The 27884-nt window shown below is 43.5% G+C and overlaps 1 long non-coding RNA gene across 1 annotated transcript; it reads left to right on the forward strand.

Annotated features, from left to right (window-relative positions):
* Positions 1 to 27451, forward strand: LOC143160055 (uncharacterized). Its single transcript, XR_012995310.1, has 3 exons — positions 1 to 128; positions 20015 to 20196; positions 26397 to 27451. It is a non-coding gene; the product is annotated as an uncharacterized LOC143160055 (long non-coding RNA).
* Positions 27452 to 27884: the final 433 nt, after the last annotated feature.

Genomic DNA, 27884 nt, shown 5'->3' on the forward strand with positions numbered 1-27884 from the left:
AACCCCATTTATGGCTGATAACTGCAGAGGTAGGAAGGTCTCAAGTCCCGTAACCTGACAGCTGGGCCGTTGAAAAAGGTGAACAGGGATCTCGCCAAGTGCTGTGCCAACAGAGCAGATTTTTCCAGGTAATGGGCTAAAGCAGCAACTTTAGGGTAACTTCAGGATCCCTATAATCTGGATAAACCTGAGTCAGGCTGTTTTTCCCCCCCTGGTCTCCCAACAGCCTCCTTCCCCTGCTGCTGCATAGATCTGTGCAGAAGGAACCTGATAAGAGTTTTTCCCACTCTTATCAGAGTCATACTGATTCCAGCAAAAGCCAGGAATCTGGAAAAACCTGATTTCCACTAAAATCAGCCCATGGCAATGCCTTTTGATACTAGATAGAGAGTAATCTCTTAGGTATCTTTAGGAGTGCAGCATTTGAAATGTGAAAATCTTGGTCACCTTGGACAAATAGCTGCTCCAGATGCATCAGTCAGTCTGCAGTATGCCTAACAGCTCTGATAGCAACCGGAAAGTCCAAGGAGAATTGTCCCAAACCCTCGGAAACCTAATAAATAGCAGCTCAATGAAGCAATGGACTCTGTTGCTGCCTGAGCACATCCCACGCTGTCGTTTCTGTGGAGGCACTTGCAGGTGTTTGGCATACAAGTCAAATGTACAGGACCAACGTACTCTGCTTCAACAGAGCATGCACTGCCACCTAAAACTACACAGTGGAAGGAGAGAAAGAGTTTGTCTCAGGGAACAGCGTCTTAGCAGCTTTCTCTGGTGTTATAACTGGCCTCTTCCTCCCTTTGGAGACCGTGGTCTGCAGAGCCCCATGTTTCTTCAGACTGTCTTCAGACGGTCTTCCCTCTGCTCTGCTCCTGGTTGCCAGTGTGCACTGCCTGGGAAGAGGGAACCTTATAATAATTAACAAGTGGTAAAAATTAATTGAATTTAATCCTCGCACCCGAATCATCCCAAGTTATCCCTTCTGCCTAGTTTGACAGCTGGCAATCCCATGTGAAGAAACCAGGCGAGGAAGGAGTCCTGTCACAGCAGATCTGACTTACAGGGCTGGGCTGGGTTGCACAAGCTCCCACTCCAGCGGGGAGGCCAATGGGAGCCGCCAGCAGCTCACCCCACTGCTCCGGCGAGCAGGCTCCTCGGCTCAGCTAATTGAATAACACGGGAGAAGGGTGATGAGAGACAAAAATTAAAGCTGGGAGAGTAACTGGTGTTTAAACAGAGAAAGTTTTTCTCTCACGCCTGCTGCGCACAGGTCTGTGTAACAGCTGTTTGTATGTAAATGGTGAACTTGCCCGACTGCTTGGCAGGTGCTAGCTGCTTGCTAGCTTCTCTTAGTACAGAGTCCCAGCCTGAGGAAACTACCAAAACACTGCAGAGCAGCAGAGAGGAAATACTGCATTTTATTAACAAGGCATGCGGGGAAATTTTGACAACCGTTTTATACTGATGGAGTAAATCATGTTTAGCACCATTCACAGGTACATAGGATACCCAGTGGCAGATGCGAAAGGCCAAGAGGTAGACTGGGAAGGAAAGATCATCAAGTTTCCCAAGAAGACTATTTTCCCAGCATCTTTCTGTCATTTTCCATTCCCTTTCTGTCCTCTCTTTTGTGCTTCAGAATCCCTCCCTCCACTTCTCCATCCTCTTACCCGTGGCCGGGATGTACACAAGCAGTCTGCTGCATATTGCTGTTTCCTCTTGCTAGTGTTTTCATGGAAGTGGAAGTCACAGCCTCCCCTGTTTGTGTTGGACCTGTGATCAAAAACCTATAGCAAACACGTATTCGCTTGACTATTAGGGATGCAGGCTGTCCAAAGTCGGTATCGTAGAAACAGGTTATTAATTCAGCATGCACCTTTGCAGGTTGTTTTTACTTAGAGTGTGTTAACCTGTGTCTGTCTGAGAAGAATTTGGTTTGAAATAATAATGGCACAACGTGTGACTGTCTGCTATTATGGTACTCAGGAGCGAAGGTGCAGTGAAGAGCACCGGCAAGCAGCACAGACAGTGCTGCGAGAGATACATTTCAGTGCATTTGGTGTGTAAAACAGGAGCACTTCTGTTCTTAATCCCCATGCATCAGTATAGAGTCAACTGCAAAATAAACAGAATTTGGCATAAAATCAGAAGGGGCACGTGAAGTAATGTTGACATGTTTTTCCTTTTTGAGATATTTCTGTAGTGTGCATCAGCTGATTTTTCTCGTAACACTTCAAACTGGCTGAAAGCTAAAAGCATTAATGAAACTGCAAGTGAAATAAGGAGAGTGCGGGGCTTTTTTTTCCTTTTGGTACCTCTATCTGTAATAAAAGTATCTTTATTTAAAATGTCATGTTAGCCAGATGACGTTGCTCTGCAGGATGGGAAGGAGACTGTCAAGAAATACGTTGATGAACTAATAGATTGATGAACACTAAGAGGCTGTGAAGCAAGATTAAATAACTAGGATATTAATTTTATATTACCATCAAGGAAAAAAATCAGTGCTGTCTTCTTGACCATTCTGACAGGAGCAGGGGACAGGAGAAGTCAGTCCAGGATGTGCATGAGAGGCTGGATGGACACAACTGTGCCTGATGGCACCTGGAACGGGGTTGTTTAATTCTAAATTACAACTGTGCTGTTTTTATTAAGCAGTGATTTTCAACCACAGTTTTGTAAGTCCCTGCATTGTAAGTTCTGTTACTTGGATCCTCATCTAACCTTGGTCTATGGATATTTCCCTTTTTATATGATAAACACAAATTCCAGCTTTTCATTACACTGGATATATAGACTAAATACTCTGACCAAGCCATTCTGCTACTGATGTCGGCACTGGAGCCTTTAGGCGTATTTTGATCATGGTCAAGAGAAGTCCTTCAGTGTGATCAGCCACATCAGCCACTTAAAAGATACATACTGGGTACTTTTCCAGGAGTACAGACTGATTCAATACACATTATGTGCTAGTTTTTATTGGTGGGGGCGACCCTGGCATTGTCTTTTCAGGCAGGGTTTCTGGTCCTTTATTACCCTTTCTGCATGAGCTGGCATTGCCGCCGCTTGCCTCTCTTTGGGTGCTTCTCAAACCATTCCCAGTCTGTTGCAGAGGTGGTCTTAGGAATCACCCTAGTCATGCATTCGCTTTTATGATGTAAATGTGGGGGGGTGTTTATTATTATATTATTATTTTAGACTTTCTCTGTGTGGGGATGTTGTCTGGATGCCCTTCTCCTGTCTGCAGAGGAGTACTCACACTTGGCAGCTGATACTGCAGGCGCTGACGCAGGGGTATATGAATTGCATGGCGCAAGGCAATGAGCAGAAGGAGAAAAGGGGCCATGGCTACACCTCACTCTCAGTCCTGGGTGTTCTGTTTCAGAACAAAACTAATTTTATTCCACAATCACTGTTCCTTTTAACTCCAGAAAAGTCCATGTGAATCTACTGGAGTCATTCCATTAGCACCAGAGGGCATTAAGTTATGCCTCTGATGGCACTGAAAGCCTCTGTTTTCACTTGACGGCATGTTCAGCCTATTTAATGTTTTTCTTTACACTTGCATGTTCATCTTGATTTTCTAAACACAGAGTTAAAACACTGAAGTGTTGGTACAAACTTTCTCTGTTAATGATGACACTGATTTTTGCATTGAATAAATATTTATTTCCAGGAAAAATGCAACTTTTTTTTTAAGGCAGCTAATGTCTTAAGAACACTGTGGTTTTTCAGACATGTGTGGAATGAACAGGTTAAATTCACCTCTGCTGTATTGCTTCTGAACTTAGTGAATTTACATTAGGGATAAATTTGAGCAAATGTTTCCAAGCAGCTGTCAATCTGCTCTGGTCTTTAACCTCAGTGTTACAAAAGCTCTAAAATAGGTCTTGGTGATCTGTTTGGTAACAGAGAGAGATTTCTTCTTTGTTCACAGCTACTGAGTACATAAAAGACTGCTTGAGCTGCAAAAATATCTTCTAATGCTGATGGTCAAGCACAAGCAATTGCCAGAGAGGTGCCAGAAGGAGAAAGATCCGTAAGGCATCCGAAAGCCCGGGAATGTGTACCACGCAGCAGGGCATGGCGCAGGGAGCCCACAGCTAGCACCAGCTGGGATGTATGCTCTGCAGTGCCGTATGGAGCTACCAGCTTGTGTCTGGGAAGCGGCAGAGCCTGTTAGCCAGGTCAGGCATCTTGGTACCACGCTATATGGCACATTTGGGACATACCTGGGCACTTCTAATGTGGTACGGCTCAGGGGACAGCAATGCAAAAGAGAAGCTCATGGCCTTTTGGAAGTGTTATTGCAAATATTCAACTTCTTTTTTGTTTGTTTGTTTTTGCGAAGCTATGGGAATCCAGAAAAGAAAAAGAAGCAGCTTTTGTTCATGACTTTTATACAGACATTCTTCACTGGAAGTTGTCTTGTTTACCAAACCATGGTACATACCTTCTCTTTCATTCAAAGCACTTTTTTATTTGTCGCTGTTCTGTTATCAGGCAGTTGGAGAGGGAGATAAAGTGCGGCCTTAGGCAAAACAGGTAAAGGGAGAAGGAGGAGGACATTAAAAGAAAATTTAGGAAGAAAACCAGACTGATTTTCTTGATCAAATCTATTATACTAAGGCATAATCTTTCAAAGAAGCTGCATTAAGAGAGTCATCTTTAAACACCCTGGACAGAAAGCTCAAGGGAGTACTGTAGGGAATTGTTCAACCATGGTAAAAGGGAGAAGTAAATTGCTTAATAAGCAATTCTTCATTTGTAATCCTTATTAAATTTCACCCTAATCATTGAGCATTAACAGCAGCGGCTGTGATAGCAGAAGTCGTACATTTTTTCAGGTCAGACAGTTCTCCCTCTTCTTCTGAGAACTTAATTTTCCAGTACTATTTTGGGAGTTTGGGTGCCTTTATTTAGCAGTGTAAATTTTAGTCTCCAGACACACAGAAGTGTATTTTGTAATAAGCTTGCTGAAGGCAAATTGCCAGTATTCAGTATCCATGAGACTTATTGTCAGAAAGTTTAAGATTTTTAGAAATTTAAAGCCAGCTAAGCTCAGGTACTTGTTTAAGTATTTTGCTAAATAAGGCTGCATTTAAGACTGTTCCTTTTCCAGTGGAATTTGTACTCTTAAATCAGTTTGAAAGCTTTCTCAGTGAAGTGCTTAACTCGATAAGCAAATAGCTGAACAGCTAAATAAGCTGTTACTGAGGTTTTGTTGTTTTCCTGTGGTTCTTGGAAAAGAACATGCATGAAAGGTGATACAATCTGACCTCTAAACATGCTGTGAAGATTGGTAAACAATCCAGGGTATCTCCCACAGAATGAGGAAAGCTCTTCCAAAAGATACTGGCTTGTTGCAGCAATACTAGGTCTAGAATAAACAGTGGATTCGAGTTTTTCCAGTATTTGACCTAATTTTTACTGTCTTTTTGGTAGAAAATCATGTTTGCTCTATCCGACCTTTTTGGTATTTGTGGGCTGCATTTGAGAAGGAGCTTTGAGCCTCACCCCAGGTGTCCCACTGGAGAAGCAGAGTCCCGACCCTTCAGTTAATCACAGGGACTCCCTGCGCAATGCCTGGGGTAACTTAGATCCCTCAAAACAGGATCCAGACTGGAGACACTTCTGTACCACAGCCTGGTGGTTACTCTCACCAGGCACGTAGGAGACAGCGGCTACCTTCCTTCTGACACCAATGCACCAGTGCCTGCTTTCCTTTGGGTAGCTTCTCCTGTGTGTTTCTTTCGTTTTCTTTGTTGGGTACGTTTGCTTCTACAGCTCCTCTACTGTTGCTTTCCAGTTGAGGGATTTCATTGAGGATTTTCAAGTTCTGCATGGTTGCCATTCATCTTTTCTAATGCATCGTGCTAGGAGTCAGCCTCCTGGTGCTTTCAGATGAAACTTGGTTTAATTCTGAGATCTGTAATAATACCCGAGAAAATGCTGGCCAGACCATCCTATGCTAGGAGATTTGATGGCTTTCTTCAGGGTTTGGTCCAGAGTAGTTAATCTGACAACTGTAGTCCACAGTCCACAAGAGACCAAACAGCATGTATTTGACTTGGATTGACATGTCAGCTCAGCTCTGGACTTCGCCCTTCACCAGCCTTCCGTTCTGTGTGTTATATAAGTTTGTAGTCTAAATCACAAATCACCTATTTGAGGATTTAAAAAGTCAACATTTTTCAAGGGAGCAGGGGGAGAGGGAGGCCCTTTTGGCAGCAGCTTGGCATGCTAAGAGCACAACAATGCTCGCACATGAAGTATAGAAAAAAAACTTGGCATTGGCCATCTTTCCAGAGTATTCTCTGATTTCTTGTGGACTTTGGCACTGCTCTCCTTCATGTCCCTCTGATTCACATCTGCTTTCATCTGCTACTTTAGATTCTCCTCTGTGCTCGCAGTATCAGACTACTGCCATACGCTGTGAAGTTGCTCTGTGTCAGTGTGATGGGGGTGCCTTTCTTTGGCCGGCAAATTTTCATTGCTTTGTCCCAAGTTAATTCTGGATCTCCTTGCAGCATCTTGCTAAATGTCTTTCTGTCCCAGATCTGAATTACGTTTCTTGTTAGAGGTCCACTGAGCTTCTCAAAGATAGCTCTTTATCTCCCATCAGTCGCAGATTCTCTTTCCCCTTTCTTTTTGTACTCAAAACCATGCTGCTTACGGGGCTCAATTTTATGAGCCACCTTACTCTTCATTCTTTTGTATAATGTCTCATAGTTGCCTTCATCTGCCTTGCTTAACTGGAAGCTCCTACAAAGTGCTTTTGAGCTGCCCGTTACCAGAAATTAGGCTGATTTCTGATTGCCCTCCTTTTTGCTGGGACTCGAGGCTTGTAGGTAAGACATAGTTTAAGTCTTCTCCAAGGCAATTCTCCTGGTTTCTTTACCTGCGTTCACTAAACGCTAAGAGCCAGGACTCTGGCAGAGGTCTGCATCTTTTGGTCTCTGAGCTGTACCTGCACAGCACTAGGGCTGGTTTTGCAGCAGCCTAACAAAGATCTGTTTCCCTACAAGACTGACTTGCTTTTGCCCTCTCGCTCTGCATATGGATGTGATGGGCAGTCCAGTGAGGACCGGAGAAAAGAAAGGAGGTGTGATGGCTCAAGAGGAATTGAGCTGTGGAGAAGGTGTGGCTGGACTGATGTATTTTGGTTGGTAACACAATAAGCTGTCCAACCCTTGGAAGACGTTGATGGAACTGGTAGATGTTTTTAGTGGGGCAGCATATTTTATTCAGGAGGACCTCAGGGAGAAAACCTGGATTATTTTGACATTTCAGGACTGAAAAGTAATACTGATCCACCTACAATCACACCTCTTTATTCTGTTTCTCTCGTGCTTCAGGTAGTTCTTTTCCCTTTTGTGGGTGGGAAAAGAAAGAGGAATAATAACCCAAAATGTAGTGTAAATGTAATGTCTTAGTAATTACTTAAGGTGGGATGCCTAGAAGTATTGCCATTTCTGAATTTTCTGCCAGGTGTTTCTTTTGATCTATGCCTTGCAACTAGGGACTCTCCTAGTAAGAAAGGTGTGGTGATCTTTAGATTGGTTTACTTGCATTGAAAGTAGCTTTTAAGCTAGGTACTTAGCCCTCTGCTGTTACTCAAGAAACTCTGTCATTGAAATTAGGAGTTTTAGCTGAATACATATTGCCATGATTGAGTCAGTCTGCACTTTGCATTTTTAGATAAAATAGAAGCATTTTAACTTGAAGTTTTCACTAAAAAGTCTCTAAACATAATAAGGGATTTTAAGAACAAATGGGTATTTTTAAACCTTAAATGTGTTTAAGAAACAAATTTTTTAAAAAAGCCATCATGATATGGTGCTAAACCAGCTTCGGGGCACCTCTGCCTGCATACTCTCCTGTAAATGTGTGAATCTCTGTTTTGTATGGAATCATAGCATCATTTACAGATTTTTTACAAATAATATAATACAAATAAGCTTTTCAAGCAGTAGACATGTATGATGTATTTTAAAAGGATAATTGAATTAAAATTGTATAAACCGGCGTGATATGCATGATTTTCCTCAGGGACACGTTGAGAACATTTTGTGGCTTGGGATAAAGGCTGTTAGAAGGATTTCAGGGGGACCAAAGAGCTGCTTTAGCTGCCAGACAGCTGCACAGGGGCTCCTCCAGTCTTTGACTGGATTGTGTAAACCTGGTCTGATCTGCTTAGCCTTTAGATATATGGGCCCACCTATAAAATATCATATGTATAATTATATTTATGTGGGCCCTGGGCCAACAGTGAGAAGCATGGGTGAGTTAGCACGTTGAAATGTACAGATGTGAAAGTTAATGTGCAAGAACATGGATGTTTCTGTGGTTTTTGCATTAAAAACTGTGCTTGCCATATTCCAGGGAGACCTGAGGTTTTTGTTTGGTTTTTTTTGAATGTAGAATCCTGTGCAGGTTGTACCATTATTGTGAAAATCAGAGTTGGCTTTTGTAACCTCCTCCCTTCTTTATTAGGTTATCTCCTGCCTCAATGATCCTCTCCCAGTAACCTCTAATTATCTTACCAAAGGGAGCACAGCAATCCTATTTTATTCCCTCAGGGCACCTCAGCATTTGTGAATGGTTAACTCTGATCTCAGATAACTTGCGGGAGGCCCAAGCCAATGATATTATTTTAACCTTTTACCTACATAACTTTTCCCGTAACAGCTACAGTTCCCTCCCGTCTATCTGCCTTGCATGCTGAGGAAAAGGTTGAGGTGGATCCCTAGCAAATACATAAGACTTGTTACATGCAAAGAACATACACTCGCTACCCGCAAAATACTATCTTCCCGACACGTTATTCTGCAGTCTTTGCTGCTTAAGAGACTGCAGAGATGACCACTTTAAACAGTTTTGCAGGTTATGGATGGGTACGTGTTGCTCCAAGATGCAGTGTCACAACAGGGTTGGCAAAGACAGCCTGAAAGAGAGTATGTACGGGCCCAAATTGCTACAGCAGTCTGATGAAATGCTGTGGAGAAAGCGGTGTTGCAAGTCAGGCAGAGGTGAGCCGCAGGCACGGCGCTGGGAGTACGGAGAGGACGAGTCTAGGCCCCAGGAAACACTATCTGCTGGAGCCTCAGAAGGTGTAAAGGTCACAAAGTCTGCCTCAAGTGTGGGAAGCCGTGCCCTGCCCCTCTTGCCCATGGTGCTGGTGACCCTGAGAAAGGAGCCCGGCTCAGCCTAGCTGTGCAGATTTAATGTGATCTGCGAGGTCAGGATGCACCTTAGATGTCTTTTGCTCGTCAGTGTGTTTAAAATGCGTCTTGCGTCCGCACCAAGCTTCATGGACCTGACCTCCTCTGCTCACAGAAACTGAATAGGGGCTGATGGATGGTCGTGGGAAAAGGCACCTGGAATATCTTGGCTGCTGCACACACAGACCATAGGGATGTGGCCATCGGGTTTGCAGGGACGCTTCCCGGGTGGTCTGCCTGCGCAGCTTCATGCAGGTGCGGCTCTTGGGCACATAGCCCAAGCCTGTGTTTTGGTGGAGCACCGTGCCACCAAGGTGTGCTTGGACAGGTGTAGGGCACGAAGGGGTAGAGGGTCACGAGATGGCACTCAGGAGTCTGCAGTGGGGTTCCTGGGGCAATGGCACCGGTAGTGTTGGTGGAGATATAACGTTAAAATCTGTCCATTTTTTTGCCACACTGGAAACCAAGAGAAGATGATGCACTATTCAGGCTAAGGCAGTTGCTTGCAGACTGAAGTTGTGCTAATAACATTTTTTTGCGTTGGTGAGAATGGGAAAAAATTGGAGAAATAGAAGTAATTTTGGCTTCAGTTTTTTTGCTGAAACAGAGATCTTACAAAACTGCATTGGCTTGAATAAAACACTCTTTTTTGCTTTCAGACTATTTTAAAATTAAATTTAGTTTGAAAGAGTAGTTTGAAATGACAAGCTGAACACTTTTATTGAAAATGTCAAAGAAAAAAAGAAAATGCAGTGGTGAGTAAATGGTGAAGTGGAGGCCTGAAACTGTTGAAACTGATGCAAATTTATGACTAGCATTACTGAGCTGCAGGAAAAAACACAATGACCTACAAGGTCATGGGTTTGAAATCTCTGTGTACCAAGCCAGGAATTAAACCAGTAATTGTTCAGACAAAATTATTTTCAGCATGAATGCTGTTGCCTTCAAGCAATACTGCCATTCTGCTTATCCATCTTAAGATTTCCATGTAGTTTTCTCCTTTCCTCCAACTTAGCTTGAGGACCAGTAAGACAGTTGAGTAAAACAGATACTTAAAAACAGGAAGGAAATACTTCCTTATGCAAAGCAGTCAAGCTGTGAAATGTTCTGCCACAGGTGACTGTATTGTTGTTATTAATAACTGTAGCACCTAGAAGGTTGCTCTTGGACCAGGTGCTCATAGGTTCTGAGAAAACAAATATTCCCACCCCAAGGAGCTCAGTCTGGGTCAAAGGATAAAGGCGTTTTGGCAGGTTAGAAGGAAACTGAGAAGCTGTAGTACAGCTTAATAGATGGTGGTCCCAGCAGACCTACCTTTTCTAAAGGTCTTTCTGAAGGCTTTCTTAGCGTAGCAGTGCATTAAGAAAGCATTAAGATGGAAGGAAGGAGGAAGATATGGAAGCATCTCAGAAAGGCAGTGACTAAGTGTGGATGTCAGTAGTTGAGAGAGCCTAAAAGGTCTGCATCAGGAGGGGAGAATGGCAGGTTTAGGACCAGGGTGAAGGGAGGGGAGCAGGTGTGAGCTACATCCATCACTCAGATGGGATGGGGTCACCAGTGCAAGTGAGGAGTTAGAGAAAAGAGCAGTGTAACAGGGAGCAAAGGCTTTTAAGGATGCGGGGAACATCTGGTCCTGTTTAACCAAACAGCACGGAGGTGCTGGAAGTGAGCCCAGGAACATGGTACCCACGTGATATACTGGGCCCCAGCACAGAAGGAGCAGGTGGGGTTTGAGGCTCCTCTCAGGACTGCCTACTTGCCCAAGGAAGGGCTCTGCAGAAGAACTACGTTTGTAGCTGGTAGTTCCCCTCTGGATTGTTTTGAGGGAAGTACTGATGCTTGCTCTGAAAGGATGGTGAGAAATTTTGTTCAGGGATCTGAATGCTCTTTTTCCTCTCTTGCTTATGGAATAAGCTCTGACTGAAGGATTTTGTTTGTTTGGTTTTTGGGGGGATGGCATTGTTGGGATTTTTTTGTTGTGTTTTGTTTTGTTGTTGAGTACTGGTGGCATTTGTTGTCCTAGGCTGGAAGCAAGTTCAGCTCCTGTGAAGATGAGAAATTTCTGATCTGGTGACATGAGAGGATGAAAGGATAGTTGTGGGGAAATGAATATGGTTAAATTTTCTTGGATGAAATCAGCAAGATCTTGTGCAAAGAGCACTGGTGGAAGGCATAATGTTAGAAGCAGGGGCCAAACTGGGTGAGTGGTGTCTTTGGAAGAGGAGAGAACACTGTTGTGATGAGAAAGACCGTCCTTGCTACAGGATTTCTCTCAGAGATGATCTGTAGCATCAATCCAGGTGACAGGTGTTGATGAACTAGTAGGACTGGTTAGCTAGACAGAAGTTGAAATAAAAGGGAAGGGAAAAGGAATCAAAAGTAGAAGAGGATATGGAACGGTGAGAAATAACACCATGCTAATGGGTAAGAGTAGGTGAAGCCAAGAAGAAAGGGCCAAACTGTAATCATTGCTTGCAAACCAGATCTCACAGGATGAAGGAGTGTCTCAGGAAAAAGCTTAGGGAGCTGGTGGCCAAAGAGCAGCTATACATTAGATGAGGAATTGGAGAGGAACTGTTTGCAAAGGACATCATAATTCAACACCCTTCTTTTGCATGGAAGAAAAAAGGGCTGAGAATTGAATGAAGTTGTGGTGATGATAAAACATACAGCTGAGGGATGGGATGGTTCCTCAAGCAGAAAATGGAATTGCTGTGGATGATTGCGACAAATTGACAAGACAGAGGAAGAAAAGTCTTGAATCAGAAGGCTGGTGGGAAAGAGCTAGGTGAAGTTCACGTAATAACACAGTAGACAAAAGATTGTACAGGGCTACGTGAGGATGATGGGGATAGTGGGGATTGCAAGCAGCAGCAATACAGCAGAGGCTACCCATCTCCTCCCTTTCTTGGGTTTGATCAAAGATGAGAAGTATGAGAAAAAATAGATACTGTACTGGATTTTCAGGTCAGGGTATATTTGTCTTTGTAAGTCTAGCTGCAGTGCTTGAAGGCAGAAGCCTTGAGTGTAATTAAGCATCCCTTTCTTGACTCATTTTCAAATGCAGTGATCCTCTTTCAGCCAAAGTGGGTTGGGTTTTGGCATAATTTGGGATCACTTTGGACTTCAACTGCAAACAAAAAATGTCTGGTTTCCGTTTTGGGCTCATGGTCCATAGTATAGTTTTACTCACTCTGCAGGTTTTCCTGCTCACTCGTGAGTCCTAAGCAGAACAGATATTTTCCTTTTGTCTCTCTGAAACCATTCTCCTATGACTGTTCGGGGAATAAATGTGTAGATGCTAGCTGTAAGATAAAATATACCTGTGGTGACATGTAAGAAAGCCCTAGTGTTGAGAACCTCAGCTTTCTTTGGAACCAAAATAAACAAATAGGATTATGCAGTAAATTAGAATTAGTTTTGCAAGAATACCCGTGTAACCGTTCCATAAACCAACTTAACAATGCAAAAAAGATGCAGAGAATGATAATAACCTAGCACTCCCTTCCCCTTCTCTTTCCCAACCTCTCTTGAGATGAAATCTGATTTAATAAAATAATATCTGCTAATACATAACAGCTCAACAACTGAATTCCTTTGTGCAAATACTCTGCTATTGGTGCATGATGTGATGGCAGCCTAAGTATTCTTAAACAGTTTTAGTAATATCCACACAGGAGAGTTGTACAGATTTATCAAATTAAACCGATTTGAAAGCTATTTTAGTCTAATGAATTTGATTTCTTTGTGCAGGCAAACTTTCAGTTTTCATGCAGCGACATGTCTGTTTGCACCATACTATGTCAAAACGCTTTGAGCGTGATAAGTACAAATGCATGTAAGCATAAAATTAATGTCACACCCAATCAACTACAATGCCAATCAATAAATTGGGAAAGGTGATCCCTTTTGAAGACCGGAGTAAATACATGGTGTTTCTGTGGACTCTGATACTAGTTTATCAGAGTACCTCACCGCTGTTAGGTAGTACCAGCACAGTGGTCTGCAAAGGAGAACTTGGCTGTTACTCGATTTTAGAGGAGGGGAAAACTAATTCTGAGTGTCTTGGTCAGGAGTCCTGACATAACGCTAGGTCTCGAGGTCATACCCAAATTTCTGCCTCTTTATAGTATGTTAAACTATTTGGTAATACAAGGAACTGAGCTATCTAAATCTGGCATTAGATGCAAGCAAAACTGACAGTTGCCCACGCGTAAGCAGATGTGGGTGGAAAAATGATGTCCTGAAGAAGGAGTTAAGGGGGAAACACACACCAGGCAGACAGACCCTCCAAATGTCAGGTTATGCCAGCAGTGAGGTGGGAGCACTGATGGGGTGCAGGTTAGTTGTTTTACACTTCTCTCTTCTCCCCAGGTCAGCAGCACCATATATATGTATTTTGCAGGTGATGAGGAGGGGAACAAGGATAGGCTGAATACTGTGGATGTGTAAGTGTGCAAAGAGCTGAACTAGACCGTGGCGTCCTGTTACTGGGATCAGGGAACTCACTTAGCTTTAGTACCGTGAGCCTCTCTGAGGCAGCAGTGTCTGTCAGAGCCCTTCTGCCACCGCTGTACAGCTGAATTTTGACCCCTCCAAAGAGGAGAGCAAGACGTGCCGTTCTGCTTCGTCCTCAGAGCAAGCACAATTCCGCTTTGCCTAGACTGCTGAGAAATGCTGAGCGCTCGGGACCAACCATGTGTGATTGGTACAATGGGGCTGCCAGAGCAAAGTCAAATCTCTGGCTGTACGTAAGAAGGAAACAGAAACCCTTGGACTTGCAACACTGGAATTCAGTACTGTACTTAGGGGTAATAGTTAGACTACAGACTTAAGCAGGCAGAAAATCCATGACTCGGACAACCTTAGTGGAGCGCAGAGGAAATAAACCACGCTTTGAGGCATTGCCTTTGGGAATGTTTGTAATGGCTTATCCTGCACATTTCAAAAGACAGGCGAGGCATTTAAATGGAATATTTGTTTTCTGAGGATATTCAGGATCAAAAAGAAGTCATGAAGCAGTAAAATAACTTCATAAACAAAATATTCTTAGCAGGTATGCAACATAATATAAAAGCATATCACCCTGTGTAACACAGAAGTTGTCAATAACAGGTCATCGTTAGAAATTTAGTATTCTTCTTGCAAGAGAAATAATCCCTTTCAACACAAACACATTTCAGGACAATGTAAACTGGTTTCATGACAGCAGTAGGTCAGGAATAGAGGCAATTTCCTCTACTACTCTGAGAATGTTATAGTTAACTTGCCCAAGATGCAAAATTTCATGTCTTTGGAAGTGGTCCATGCCTCATTTTATCTACCGTTAGTTGATCAATGCCATCCATTGATAAATCTGTGCCACCCTAATCCAGAGTGGATCAGGAGAGCCAGGTATCCCATGCTAGCTGAGCTCTGCTAGACCACAGAGTGGTGTGGCCACCCCACCCTTTTCACTTGCTGTCCTGGAGCTGATGGCAGAAGAATTTGAAAAATCTACACAGTAGATTTGATGACCTGGATGAAGTATAGTATAGGATGTATATGCATAAAATCCAGGATTCTGATGATTCTGTAACAAGAGAGAGTGGCTTATAGATAAAACATATAGCCAAATGAGAAGTGTGCTGGAGGGGTCCCATCAAGAAGTCTCCTCAAAGCCTGTAAGATGTTCTCCATGAGATCAGGGCTGGCTGTAGGTGAAAGTACCCTGCCTGGGCAGCAGGAGAAGGTGCGCTGAGGGGCTTCAGGTCATGGAGGCATAACTTGTTCCTCATTCAACTCTGTAAGCCTCTTTCAGAGCTACAGAAGCTGTCTTGTCCTTTCTGCAGACTCTCTTCCTCCCGATAGCTGAAGGGACAAGGTGAGATCAAGCAGCTGACGGCTGTAAACAGCTTCTTTGAGCCAAGGTAGGTAGACTTTGCCTCCCACGGCTTGCCAAGGAGATGGTCAGTAGCTGTGAATTGACTACGTTTGGGGTTGTAATGAACTCTCTTCAGTTCTCAAAGCCATGAGGGGCTGTGTGACCACTTCAGTGTTTCTGTAGTAGCCGCAAGTGATCCTAGAGACAGCTGGGTAAAACTGTAATTATGAAATTGCCTATAGGTTGCTAAGTATAGTTGTAGCACAGACAAAAGGCTTCAAAGTAATGCCTAAATATCTCTCAGTCATGCTTAACCTTCGGTGACTAAACCCCCTGCCACGTTCCCTGCCATACTGTGTATGACAATTTTCATGCCCTCCCAAGCTTGGAACAAAAATAACTTGGAGGCAAACAGTCTCTATGTGTTAATTTGAAATTATTTTCTCTGCACCTGTTGGTCTAAAAGCTGTATTTCAATCATGTAAATTACACCAATAAATCTTTTAATGAAGTTAATTTTCTAGAACAAGCAGCTATTATAACACTTGTGGGGAGGTGGGGAAACAGTAGCTTACTTGAAATTCAGAGTTAAGATCCAGTTTAAATTGTTGGTGGTTCTGTCAGAGGGAGAAAGGGAGGGAGGGCAAGACTCGGTGTGAGACAGGTTTAATCAGATTTGGATTCAAATCAGATAGCAGTGTTGGAGCCCTTGTGGCAGTGCCTTGTGTCAGTGATCACGGCTTTCCATGGTGGTGTTGGGACGGCATGTGCACCGGTTCAGTGCGGCTCAAGCAGTGCCAGTAATAGCAGAGCACAGATCAGCTGAGGACATGCAACTGCCTTTCCATCCAATGCGCTAGAGCAGCTGACATGGAGTTCGTGGTGTCCATGCGCTCTGATGCCAGTGTGGAAGAGGAGGGGACAGTACCTGAGCTAGCCCAAAGTTTGCCACTGCAGTGTTAACTTGTCACAACTTCTTACAGAAATTTGACTTAGCAGACCTTAGGCTGCCACCATCTGATGATGCAAGGTAATTTTGATTCAATAGCAGGAGTTGTGAAACTAGATTTATTGTTGTGAAACCACAACGATATCTATATAGTCTAACACCTAGGGTGGTGACAAGCTGGTGTTATGAAAACCTTTTGAACAGTTTGTATGGAAACAGAGATGGGATCAGTGCAGAGCAAGTGTTCTTGCAGCTGCTGAGGATGCTTCTCCACCGCATCCAGTCCTTGCTGGGCACAACGAGCGAATGCCCAGCTACATGCAGGCCTGGGTAGGGATAGAGGGCACTCCTTGGGCATCTCAGGTGAAGCAAAGCTGGCCAGATACCCTGCTTCAGGGAGTGTTTCACGGGTGTGCAGGCTCTCCTTTTTAATTGCCTGTGGTTTCCAGGATTAGACCCTGGACTGTGTTCTTGCTGCCTTCAATGAGAGCGTGACTGCAATAATTCACCAGCAGCAGCGGCCCTGGAGAGCTCCCTGTATTACGGCCACAAGAGTAGTACAGTTCTATACATCATCTGCATTTTAAATACATATCTGTGCTGTACTGACTGTACAGAAACCAAGGTGTCAGATAAGAGTATGTGATATCTGAAATGCAACTGCAGACCAAGGCTGCAGTGCAGGCAGACAGAGGAAAAAGCAGGTAGACCCTCTTTGTAACACTGAACTTTCTTTGTCTTTAGGAGCCAGGAGGTTTGAAGCGGATATAATATATATAATATATAATACTGGCAAAGAACTTATTTTAGAGGACAGTCCTCTCTATGACCTGTATTACAAGAATGAAGCATAGCTCACTCAAATGGCAAATCAGCAATATAATTTTGAGTTAAATATTGAGTGGCCAGTTGAAAACAACATCCAAAAGCGTGTAAGAGGCGCAGAGCATGCGTGGTGTGCGGGATGCGCTTGTATGCATGGGCATGTCTGTGCTGGGGATGGAGAGGGGAGCAAGGAGCAGGGAGGGGCAGGCTTGATTGGATGTGAATAATGGGCTTGATTTCCAAGCTTTTCATCACGAAGCCTCTTCCAGACTGAAAACTTTCCTGTTCTTCCTGTCTAAAAGCAGATTTCATGGCAAAACAATTCCAGGACTTTGGCTGTCATCCAAACATACTTGGAGCTGTAGTATTTTAGCTGATCAGCAGGCTCCTTTAATTTTTCTGTCATGCAGCCAAGATCTTGCTGTATAAAGATAATCCCCAGTTCAGCTTTACCATCTGAGATGACTTCTCCTTAGGAAGGAGTGCTGTAGGAAGAAAAGCGCTTGGCCTTAGTGAAAATGGGATTTCTGTAGACTGCTAATGGATATTACAGAAACATCAGTCTGATTTATATATACATCTCAGATACATATATCAGATAAATATGTGTGTGTGTGTGTATATACGACTCCTAATAGGAGTTTAACAAACTGATAATAAGTTCTGCCCCAAAATAGCGGGTGACTGATACTTACATCAATTTCTGGAGGCAGCGGATAGGGAGACCCTTCCTTGTAGAGGGCTAAGTAATTTTTAAATATTCTTGTTTATTAAACCGTAGATTATTACACACCTTCGTTGTAAGCAATAATAATGTGGGCTTGTGGGAAGAAAAGCCATGTGATGGCAAGCCCTGTGAAATGAAGTTGCAAACTGTGCTGTAGCTACTTCACTTTTTGGTCTAGTCTGCATGTGTCTTGAATCATTTTCTGTTTAAGGGCAGGATCCAGAAACCCTTATACATAAAAGTAACCTGACTGCAGGCAACAGGATCGCTCCCCGTAAGCTATAGCTGTCTGCAAGGGCAGGATGCACATACCCTGTAATTACAGCAGATTAGTTGGGTGGTGATGTTTTAGCAAGTACGTTTTGAATTTGTTTGGGTCTTCTCAATTTGTTTTTGGATTCTTTAAGTTCAGCTTCCTCGTTCTTCATCATTAAAAGCTGGGGAGAAGACAGCGTGGTGAGCACAGCCTTGGAGGGCTGTGTACTGGGGGCTGCGTCTATACCCTGTACAAGCTTGGACTGGAAGAGTTGCTTCTGCTACTACACCCTGATGGTGCTGGGCAGATGTTACATGTTTGCAGTGAAAACAGAAAATTCACAATCTTTTTCTTTTCTTTTTTTGGATGGGTGGTGACAGGAGGGGGGCTCATGTCACTAAAACAGACAATAGTATAAAAGGATTTGAAATCACTTTATGCGTGACTTTTTCTGGATGTGGATTTTACCTCCTCCTCTAACGACACTGCTCAGAATCTCAGTTAGCTTTCGTGTCTGTTTTGCTCACCAATTATTTTGCAAAGCCTTGGACTTCGATTGTCAATGCGTGTTGCTCCCAGAAAGCAGTAATAGTTGAACTGTTGCAGTGGTCTGGATTACAGGCATCTACATTAGCTTGTGTTGACGACTACTTTATTGTATAAGTTCCTATATAGTGTCTGTCCTTTTCAACGACTGGTTGTGGGGAGACTGTCTTGCCTTCAACAGGGTGGCGTTATTTTCTGCAAAGCAGTAAAGTTGAAATGTGTCCGTGCCCAAAATTCCTCTGGGCTATTTTTTTTATAATCCTAGGATTGTTGTATGCTTGCACTAATGTCTCCTGATGGATTGTACCAAAAAGACCTTTTCAGTGACATTCAGAAGATACAGCTTTTTTTTTTTCTCTCTCTCCTCTTCGCTTTCCATCCAGCCATAACCTTGTCACATTCAAAAGAGGATTGCTGGCTTTCCTATGACAGCAAGGTTCCCACCGTGCACGCTTAACTGGGTGAAATCTCTGTGCTTACTTTTAACCAGTGTCGCTACTTTGCAGATTTTTGTAAACAGTGAATGTCAAGTATGTGAGGAACTGCCAACAGTTGCTTTGTAGTAACCTGGGGGGATTTTTATGATCTCCTGAAGGATACAGATTTTCAGTTCATGATCTTCTCTTTATTCAATAGGCAGTTTGTGTGTTCTTAAAAAAATAATATTTCTGTTCAAACTGAACATGACTTCTATTCTGCCTGTGAGAAAACCAGCTCAGGAAGCAGCACTGTGTGTATAAAATAAGTTTACATTTACTTACTTTTACTTCACATACTGTGGGGCTGCATTTGGCTTCCTTCCCTCTTTCCTGCCTACCCTCCCCCCATATTTTTCAGGTAAATCTCAAATCTGACACTTTTTCCCAGGGTCCTGTTGTTCCTGTGATAATCTCTGCTGTTCTTCCTGTGGGCAGCCTAATAACGTCTTAAGCCTGTTCCAGCAGTGGGACAACTGTCCATGGAAAGCCACGTAAAGGCACCACAAGTGGTACCCAAGTCTTTACCCAAACCTTGCATCTAGGAGTCCTTTTACTACTGTTTTCACCTGAGGTTTACAAGGTGTCCACTGCATCTCCATGTAGCACTGTGCCATTTTCAGTGGATCATTAAAGGAAAGTGATGCTGCTTATTTAACTCTGCCTCCTTCTGTAATTTACATTTACTGAAACTCCAGAAGGTCTTCATGCTGACCAAGAAGTTTGTCCATGCTGGATTAGTGTAGGATGGAGGCTTTACTCTGGAAAGAGACTAATTTGAACACGTTTCCAATATATTTCAGGGTGTTCAAATGAGCTTAAATTCACTTTTTTTTAAAAAATAAATTTTTCAGCACAAGTGACACCCCCCACCTCCAAGTTTACCAGAAAAATTAATTTATGAAAGGACAAAAAATAAATGTCACCACTGGAGCTCCAGATTTCTGTTCATCAGTTTGAAGGGAGAATAATTCCTGGAGCTCGGTGCTGTTATCCTGGGGTTTTGTAGGCACAGGGGGGAATCTGGGTCTGAACTCCAAAATTTGCATCTCATCACTCAATTATTATTAACTCTGGAGAGTTTTTCTGGCTTTATGCTAATGTATCTGACAGATCCTAACACTAGTTCTTATTTTTACAACTTGAAGGAGCCCCTGATCTTCTCATTCCCGGCAGTGGGCAAACAGAAAGCAGAAAAGAGAGTCCCTCCCTGCCTCAGATAAACTCTGACCTACTTCAGGCTAATCCTGGGAAGGGCAAGTGCCGCTGAAAGCTGCTGGGGAGCTTCGACAGCAAGAGGACACAGAAGAGCTTTGTGTGACTGTCCGACGTAAGTCAAAGCTTAGTCATGTATTAGCTCAGCGTTGATGACATTAGCCGCTCTACATCCAGCCTTAGCTTCATTCCTTCAGATGTTTTATTGTTTTGGAGGGTTTTTTTGATGGAGAAAGATCGGATAAAACATCAGCTTCAACACATAATTCTGCTTAAAGTAACCAAAAATCCCCAGAGCACAAACTCCCGTCCTACCAGTATTTTTTGCCTGAGCATGGATATTGTAGACCTTTTTCTTGACAATTAGAAGAGAGAATCTTTTTTGCTTCCTTTTGTTATGATCACCGTACAGAGGTGAATGAGCACGTTTTGAGCTCTGGCTCCAATTATACTGTGGAAATCCTGAAAGGTTGCAGAGGGCACAAAGGTCTGAGTATTGTTTTAGAAATAACAGGTCTCAATGTTGATGTGTTAGTAAGTAGGGAAAGTCCAAGGGTTAAGTTCATGACTTTGCCGTGTACTTGAATGTGAGACCTGCTAGCTTTGATGCTGAGTCGACAGTGTGATTCAAGTTGTGGTGTCCCTACATCATTTCTAAGGATGTCTGCAAGAAAAGAAATTCAGGAGTTTGTTGAGCTGTGAGCAACAAGAGAGTCAAAAAAGTCTGTGCTACAGTTGGAAGACTAGTTTTTATTGACTACTATTGCAATAATCTTAGATACCAAATACATTTTATGCAATGCAAAAGGTCAAAGCTGACAATTACAAAGTAAGCTAGAGTACTGACATTATTCTGCTTTGAAAATTATTTTATTACTTCTTTTGTTCTTTAAGAAAAATACTTGATATTGGGAAACAAGTAAAAGAGAACATACAGAGAGTGGGTGGCTGGTTTTTTGTTGGTTTGGTTTTTTTTTTCAGCTAGTACTCAAGAAGTGACTTTAGCACTACAGGGAGTTACGAAAATATCAGCTACAGCAGTCCATCCTGAGTCGAGCAGCACAGCCAAGTCTGGGGAAGGAGTGTTTTGCCAGGGCACACACTTACCAGTGCGGACATAGCAAGACTGCTTATTTTTTTTGGCAAAATAAGCCATACCAGCTCTTTTGAGTGTTGTTGTGTTGACACCAGGGACCCTTGCCAAACTGTGTTGATATGGGATTGTATCTTTTGCCACCTTTCCCTGAATTACATCAGGGAAGTTTTGCAACATAGATCTGATCTCTTTAATTTGAAAGAAGAAAAGATCCTTGGTTTTTCAGGCTTATTCTCTAATGAGTAGACACCGGAGTAACAGAGAACAAATATATACTTTTATCTTGCTACTTTTCATTGAAGTCTTAGTAGCAGGCATAGAGGCAGAAACATTTCTGGGTTTTGCACATATTCTTGGTATTAATTTTGCTGTGTGGGCAAATCGGTGCACTTCTCTTTGCCCTTCTTTCTCAATCTGTGAAATGGAGATAACGCTGCTCTGAGATTTTAGACAGCTGGGCAGTGCCATTGCAGGCTAAATCCCAGGGCAGTTTCAGAAACCTAAAGGAGTCAGCATCACTGTGACTTAGTTGGGAACAGTCCTGGTTTGGTCTGGGTATGTGTCAGCAGAAAAATTGACCTCAGGAGGGTAAGTCTGAAATTGTGACTTTTCCACTAGTGATGATAACGCCCTGAAATACCAGAGAAGATCTGCACTGTTAAAGGAGACGTGCTTTTGATGTAATCAAAGATGTAAGTGTCTTGTGGTTCGTTCTGTGGCAGCTGTAGATCTGGAAGGAAATTAGGAAATGTGGTTGTGAAAGAAAAAAAGATGTTGACCAGAGCACTAGGAGACGATTACCCTCTTTTCTATAGGAAAACAGGAATTGGCTGTTTTCTTTAATGATTGGAAATAAGATATATTCAACTTCAAAGGGAGTTCTTGAAAGACTGGCTCCGTTATACCAACCTCTCTCTCCTCAGTCACGCTCCAGCTTGCCCTCTGGGCAGCCCTGTAAAGTTGTCCGCGGTTTGTTTATAGCCCCACCACCTCCCGTCTAAGACTCAGAGGATATGCTGGAAAGATAGCTGTATCTGCAGGCAGTACCTGCGCCATGGGAAATTTTCTTTCTGCCAGACTAAAGGCTTTTAAGCTCCCACACTATTGGTCTCGTTCCTCTTTGCTTTGAAGGGAACAGAGTATACCTGAATGACTCCACTTTGCATTATATGCAGATTGTATGGTTTCTTAAAACTACCCCGGCAGCAAAACCAGATCAGACAAAACATCTGGAGAAGAGATTTAATATACTGTAGGGCTTTGGTCTAACATGAACTACTACCTGAAAAGTAAAAACCCAGAAAGCATTTATTGGAGAGATGGGAGAATGGTGTCCTCACAAGTACTTGTTTCTAGTCCTCCATTGCCCACGCAAGTCCTGCAAGGACTCTGTGCCAGAGCTTTTGCTGCGTAGCTGCTGGCTGAGGTAGCTGGTATACTCTCAGTTTCTCTCTGAATGGTGCTTGGGGTAGGAGGGGGTCATCAGAGAACCGATGCATACAAGGAGTGAAATAATGGCTGAAAATTGTCTCCTTTCAGTTTTAAGTCATTAGGATTTGCAGGCTCCCATTGACCACACTTGGCTGGCTGCAGAGCCCCCAGGAAGTTTCTTAACATACCAGAAACTTGTGCTGACACAGAATGGGTCAGGACTTCCTCTTCTCTCTTACTGCATCACATGCGTAAGAGGCTGATGATCCATTGCACCATGCAGTGGAAGCAGGTGGCTTCTCCTGGCAGCTGCTGCTGCAGATCTGTCTGCAGGAGTTAGTCCCAGAGCTACTCCCAGGTTGTACCTCTGTGCAGATCAGAGCTTGCCTTGACGCAGGATGGTATGGACCAGACCCTGTCCTTATAGCTCTCTGAAAAGGGAGGAGGGGGAGGTGTAACCTCACTGAATGTAAGTCATAGCACAAAGGAGAACTGGGCTCAGGGAGCACGCTGGAAAGAGCGTCAGGCTAGTGCTCCCACTGTGGCTTCTCCCCATGATGTCCTGAGGGCTTTGACTGGGGTGTGCTCAGTCCCTGCAAAGTGGAGGCCAGAGCTGCTGCTGAAGAAGTGTGTCACACTGATGCCACCCTTGCTCCCAGAAGTTTGTTGTTCAAATTCTGATCTGAAGCGGGAAGGGAATTAGGGATCTTTTTCTTGGGTGTTTATTCTCCCCTCTGTATGTCCGGACTGCTGCTTAGAGCAGGGGACAAAAGGGTTTTATAGCCTAGATTTGTGCAACGGTCAGGTACTGTCCCATCTCCCAAATTCCTGATTTCTGCAGCTGGTGTTATTTCTGTTCCTGTTTCAAAACTGTTTAAAATACAGAATCTGTGCACTTATTTTTCAGGTGCGTCCAAACTTTTCTCACCTTACTGCAGTGCATAGGTGTCTTTTGCTTCTTACTCTGTTCTTCTTTCTCTGATGGCATTGAAAGCTTTCTCCCTTCCTCCCACACTCATGTGTAAATTAGCTGAGTTTATCTGAGTGCTTGAAGCCTAGTCAGGGCAGTTTGGTCTCAGGATTGCTGTAGCAAAACTTAATCTAGCCAGACCTCAGACCCCCGCCTTGCACCACAAGAGCTCTCTGAAGCAAAAGGAGTTCCTCCTTAAAGGCAACTGTAGTATTAGGATATCTTTGTACCCCAGAGGACAGCGCAGGACTCATTGTTTCTTTGACACATCCTTGAAAAAACATGCCAGTGCATGTAAAAACCTGAACAAATACTATTTTTCTTGGACTTTCACAGGGAGCACGGGTGAATGCGTGGCTCAAGCCCTCGCTGTATCAGGCTGCTCCAGCGTGAAGTGCACACCAGCAGCATGGCTGTAAAGTGGCAAAGCCATGAAACACCACTGCAGAGAGAGGTGGTGAATTCAGAAACTCGGCTGCTCTGTCCTTTCTGAAGAGGTGTGAGCCCTATAAACAAAACTTTCAGTGCTAAGTTCCTCTCTCCAGCCAGGAAAGGGAGGGAATAGCCCACCTGGAAACAAAATTAACCCTAAGCACTTTTCCCCTTCCCTACTTATTAACATACAAAATTCTTGAACTGACCCCAAAGTAGATTTTTTACCCAGAAGAGAGGGCAAGTGCCAAGGGTTCAGTGGACTTTTACCACTATTCTTGAATTTACGTGGAAGATGGTCTGCTTTTGATGGCTGTGATCAGTAGTGCAGAAACGTGAGAGAGCTGCCTTTGGACGTGGTGGGTTTAGGGTTGGGGGCTAAATCTCTGATGAAGTTCCTATCACTATGTGCACCTGTGTTAAAGAGAAAGGAAGCAAGAGGTACGTAATTACCAGACAGTTACAGTTAAAAATGGAAAATAATTTCCAAACCATCATCTTTAAATTACTTTGTAAGCCTTGCAGGTTCCCAACTCCACTGTCTGTAAACACCACGCCTGTGTGGTGCGGATGTGAGTGGGTAACCATACAAATGAAGCATTAGCAATCCACACTGAATAAGCTGATAAAGCTAATCCAGGGGAGTAGGAGCTACTTGAATACCTTCTTTCAACATATTACTGTAAGTAACATTTTGTTTTGGTAGTCATGGAGTTTTTCCTGCTAGCTGGGCTAGTCAGGAGGTAAGAGACGGACTACTGTGTACAGAGTGATGTAAAAGGGTAGATCAGAGTTGTGGTTGCTACCTATGGTGGCTAAGGGCTTGCTTGGAGATGTAGTTATGACTGTCTTCATGCTCGTGCTCTCCTCTCCCATTGTGCTCTGGCCAATTTTGTGTGATGGACTATGCCACAGCTCTCAAAGCATTGCTCCCCTATCTCCTTGTGGGTATTCCCTCTAGGTTTTTATGGGTCTGCAGTGCTGCCTCCCGCAAGGGATAGTGATCAAGTGCCCTGCCACTGTTGAAATGCCACAATCGGCTGAAAATCAGCATTGCTTTTTCTCTTGTTCATCTCACCCAAGCCCTGAGTACTCTTCCTCCTGTGTGCTTAAGATTTTTCGTTTGTTTTGTTTAAAGTGATAATGTCTTCATAATAAAATCTAGGCTTGCATTTTAACACATTAAGACCTACCATAGAAAGGAGGTCCTAAATAATTGTGAAGATCGTTGATGGTTTGCTAAAACTTAACATTGTCAGGACAGCCGTCCCTATCAGTCAGAAGGCGTCTGGGGCCATCTGTCCTCAGGTCTAACCTAGCACTATAGTACCCACTCCTGTCTCACTGGGCGTTTATTACTGATGCTTGTAAAGTGCTTTGATGGTAAGAGACTCTAGGTGTTTGAGGTACAGATATCACTATTATACTCAGAAGTCATCAATCACCTATCTGTAGATGCTTTGCAGTAGTTATTTCCTAATGAAAATGGAAGTGCATATCCTGGAAAATGGTAGCATAACTGGTAGGGCAGTAGAAAAGGAATAAGGAAGCTTGCCAGCAAACCTCGTGAGTCCAGGGTTTATTGAGCCTTGCATTGTATAATGGAAGTTGGTGCTGGGTTTGGATGTGCTGATTGAATGTGACTTTTCACAAACAGATGTGAGGAACATAAGATAGCAAAAATATAAATATTCAGATGAGCTAATATTACAGCATTTCCAGCAAAATAACGCTCAGATACTTGGTCTTTCAACAGGTGATGTGTGCAAGCAGCATGGCATGCTTGTGCATGTATGAGGTTTCAAAAATTAAGTTGCTGTGTAAGTGAAGCTGGGTAGGGGATTAGGGAAGAGTAGCCTTTTACTGCAAAGGGTCAGTGTTACTACATATGTCTTCGGAGGCCTGGGGGTGATTGAGCTTCGCTTTGGGCTCAACTCATTATGTAGAAGAGAGGATTGCTAGAAAGAACAATTACTGATCCTAATTTCTTCTAGAACTTACAGTTTAAAAGACAAGTTTAGTCTGTATTCTCATAAAAAAATGTTTGCAAGCTTTTTGAGGAGAAAACTGCATGCTTTCTTGAAGGAATTGGAGAGCAGTCAACTGCACTAACATACAGTACCTGGCATTTGACTGTGCCTGAAGGTACTGCAAGGTGTGGGAAGCTGCAGAGGGCAGACAATATTGAAAGAATTCCTTGGGGTTGAAGACACCTCTGCTTTTCCCTTCCTGCCGGACGGTAGGGATAGCACCAACGAACTTCCCATCTTCTAATGGCCGCAAATGATAATGAACAGCCCTCTATGCTCATGCAGTGGTGCTGGCTTGGAACTCAAAGCAAAAGCAAGTCTTTGCTCATTGCTCATCTGCTGCTGTTCCCTTGCAGGTGATCCACGCTCAGTTCTGCGCAACCTGTTACACGGGGTCTTGGATCTGCCATATTGGAGGAGAATAAAGCTAACGCATGGTCTGGGGCACAGGGACTGTCTGAGGAGCTGCACTCTGCCATGTTCTGCTGCGACAAGGAGATAAATGGCCACTGAAGGCTGAGCCTCTCCAGCTCCTAGTGACTGCAGAGAGGGAACTGCGTTCATTGCACTTCTCAGGTCATGCTCGTTCTAAGCAACAATGCTGGATAATCAGCTATTCAAAGCCATCTGGACTCGTTTGTCTATTTAAGTAGAGTGTCAGCTCTGGGCTAATCTTGCCAATTATCTAATCAACTTGTACCACTGAGAGCACTAGTGCAGAGATGCCTCTGTAGCGCTTATTCATTTGTGTGGTTTTTACTCAGTTTACACCTATGCTTCTTTTATTTTGCTGCACCATGTGAAGGTGCATGTGAGCTGCCTGCAGGGCATGGGCGAACTGAATGGAGAGGCTCTGGAAGGCTTCGCTGGGTTGGGGTTTTGCACCCAAAGTGCAGGATGGAGGCTTTGTCACGAGAATGATGATTTTCCCCTAGCTTGCAGAAAGGTCCTTGGTTTTCTTTCCTTATAACCTTGCTTAACCCAGCAGCTGCTCATGAAGGTTTTCATTTCTGATTTATCTCTCCTGGCTTGCAGCCATGCTCCTGAGAGCCAAATTGGGAGTGATTCCCAGTCCAGATGTGATGGTAGCTCTGTGGGGTAGCTCTATGCTGCCATGCTGCAGAGAGAGAAGTGGAGTATATGGATGGTTTTAAGTAACACGGTGATGTTCGTCTCAGAAGTCCTTGCTGGCTTACTCTTTTTATTCAGTCTGGGATTTGGGTTACCCAGCAGCGCATGTGTCAGCTCAACCCTGTTACCGGTTACATATCATAGTCCCCTACAGGAGCCTCAGATAAATGTTGTTTTAAACACTGCATTTTTCAACTTGGTCCACAATTTACCAGTGTGATATGCAACCTGTGTAAGACTGATCATTTCTAATGCTATAGAATAAATATTGATCTTGACACTGGCCCATTGTCCTGGTATGGGAGATGTGGAATAACTGTGCTGGGGTAGCAGTGTAGCAGAGGAAAGGGCTCCTCCTGGAAAATGCAGTCGTGGTGTGACAACAGCATGCAGACTGTCAATGCACAGACTCTCACTGGAACAAAAAACAAGTTAGGAAGTAATGATTAAGATGTTAAAACAAATTTTCATCAAGTAATGGGTTTACCCTGACAATATCTTCTTCCTAACCACAATCCAAAGATTTTGCTGTTGCTATTACCTGGAAAGCACTCTAGATATTATCAGGACAGGTAGTCTGATGAAATTTAGGATGGATATACCATTAGATGCCTGGTGCTTTAGTTATGATGTTACAATACTGATAAGGTAAGTGTAGTCACTACATCCTGTACTTATTTGCAAGCCCGTTCAGTCAGGCTAAGATACCGACT

The sequence above is a fragment of the Aptenodytes patagonicus genome, chromosome 4 (assembly GCF_965638725.1).
Source record: "Aptenodytes patagonicus chromosome 4, bAptPat1.pri.cur, whole genome shotgun sequence".
Classification (NCBI taxonomy): Eukaryota; Metazoa; Chordata; class Aves; order Sphenisciformes; family Spheniscidae; genus Aptenodytes; species Aptenodytes patagonicus.